The sequence below is a fragment of the Penaeus chinensis genome, chromosome 39 (assembly GCF_019202785.1).
Source record: "Penaeus chinensis breed Huanghai No. 1 chromosome 39, ASM1920278v2, whole genome shotgun sequence".
NCBI classification, from domain to species: Eukaryota; Metazoa; Arthropoda; class Malacostraca; order Decapoda; family Penaeidae; genus Penaeus; species Penaeus chinensis.
Genome location: NC_061857.1, coordinates 5,047,001 through 5,049,709, shown reverse-complemented (window position 1 = coordinate 5,049,709; position 2,709 = coordinate 5,047,001).

The following is a 2,709-nucleotide window of genomic DNA, read 5'->3' as shown; positions in this document are numbered from 1 at the left end:
AAGTGGTTGTGAATAGAATATCCACATCTAGCTGCCAGATATTACATTTTTTTCGTTAGCAGACGAAAATCTACAAAATGGGAATATTATCTAATAAACAGTAAATTAGAAAGAGAGATTTCAGTGGAAGAAGAGTCCAAAATGTCCTCATCAATCATTGCATTTTCCTCATATTGCATACAATACAACCAATTTGTACTGACGACACATGCCATTCAAATGTACCAAGACAATTTTGCACTGTAAAATGGCTAATACTAATCGTATTTTTGTAATGGAGGATGTCAGTTCATTGGATCTCTTGAAAAAAAAACAAAGAAAAGATTGAATAGCCAAAAGCTATCACGTTTTGTTCGACCAGACTTTTGACTGATCCAGTGAAAGAGGTAGTCATTTGAGAGTATAATGATTATTATTATTATTGATATTGTTGTTGTTTGTCGTTACTGTTATCATTATTATTATTATTATCCTAATTATCATTATTGTTAATAATATATTAATAATAATAATAATAATGATAATAATAATTATAATAATGATAATAATAATAATAATAGTAATAATAATAATAATAATTATTGTTATTATCCTTATTATTATTCTTATCATTATCATTATTATTGTTATTGTTATTACTATTATTATTGTTGTTATCATGGTTATTATCATTATATTTTTTTTATTATAATTATTTGTATTATTATTATTGTCATTATCATTAGTAGTATTGTCATTATTATTATTATTATTATTGTTTTTGTTGTTGTTGCTATTATCATTATCATTATTTTTATCATTTATTATGTTATTTCAGTTATTCATTATTATTTTTATTATTATTATCATTATTATTATTATCCTCATTATGATCACTATTATTATTATTATTGTGAAACAAAGGAGATTCACTGACCACCAGGTAACAGACCCACTTTGGGATCGCTTATCTCTGCTCTGTGTTTTAACCTGCGGTTTTGTTTTGGTATTCTTTGGGTTTTTTTCGTATTTATGACGCATGAGGATGACGCCATTTAATAACGGTTTGTTAATCAAATACATGGAATCTAAGTTTTGAAAAAGAAAGAAAAAAAATATATACATATATATAAAGCATCAAGCAATGCGGAGAATATCAATTAATACACTTGGAGAGAGGAATAAGGGCTTTATGTGTACTACTCTCATCTTGACAATTCTTTTTAGATTTTCAAAAGGATTAATGCAAAATATTTGGAATTCTAAATAATCCACATTTTTGTGAAACTTGGTAGGCTTGACTTTTAATGGTCTCTTCGTGTCTCGACCACTAAAAGTGATAACAAATCCTATTTTTGTTTAATACAACAGGTATGTTTGTGTGAGTGTGCGTGTGTGTGTGTATGTGTGTGTGTGTGTGTGTGTGTGTGTGTGTGTGTGTGTGTGTGTGTGTGTGTGTATGTGTGTGTGTGCAAGTTGGGCATGTGCCTTTGTCCCTTAGTACATGATCACCATAACAGTGCATGTCATTCCCCTTCGCAAGGTCACGACGCAGACTCATCTGGTGCATTGCGCATCCCTCCCTTCCTTTGGAATTTTCCTACTCGCAAATATGCCCACGTTATTTTGAAAAAATATATATAATTATGTATATTGTATAAAGAAATACTCTAGAATATTATGTTTACATTAACTTATTCAGTCTAATCAATAAGAACGTTCTAGTTCCATAGACCCTCCGTAGGACAATATCAAGACGAAAACTGGTCAGAAACTGTCGCTACCGTCTCACTCTGGGAGGTATTCCGTCCTCAAAGTCAGAAGGAAACGCAAAAAATGACGGAAAACGTGCAAGTGAGACTGGGCAAGTTTGAACCAATGATTCCCAACCATTTTTTCACTCAGTGGCCCCCGACCAATTTGTAATAATCTCCATGACCCCGTTCGCTGTCATCTTTTCATATTCAGTTGTTACTTTTAATAAATAGTTAGTGCCAATATCTCTGTAAGACAAGATACTACATGTAAATGTTCCAATTTAATGATATGTGAGAGATGATTAAAGGTAGGTACTGTAGGTGATAAAAAAATCAGTTTAATATAATAATTTTCCTATTTTGCATGACCCCAGAAAATACCCCGCGTCTCTCAGGTTGGGAACCCTTCGTTTAAACGATATAGAAAGTATATGCTAAAGTATTTATTATTCCGAATGTGCATTGCGTTTTTATGCATACCTACTTATATCTATTCCCTAATTAAATCTCTAACTATATATCTGCTTATTTATCTATCTATGTATATACTATGTATCATATATGTATACATGAAAATGTATGTATGAGGGAGAATGCGTATATTTGTTTATATATTCGTGTTTACATTTACACGTAAAACTTTCCACGGATCTGTTTGCCTGAAGTACATCAAAATCTTCAAAATTTAAGGACTAAAATTTTCTGATTAGCAGTTTATTTTTTTTTCTTCTTGTCCCTGTTAATATAAGCAGGGTCTAGTAAACACAGAACCGTTTGTGTGACAGGTCGGAAGATGGAATTGAATTCTTTAACGTACGATTTTCAACACCTTCAAAATTGCCTTCTTCTTCTTGTTATGTTTGTCATTATTTTTATTAACAATTGTTATCCTAATTATTAATGTAGTTTTTATTGTTCATATTATCTTTGTTATTAATATCTAACATCATCACTGCCAAGTTGCCATTGTGAT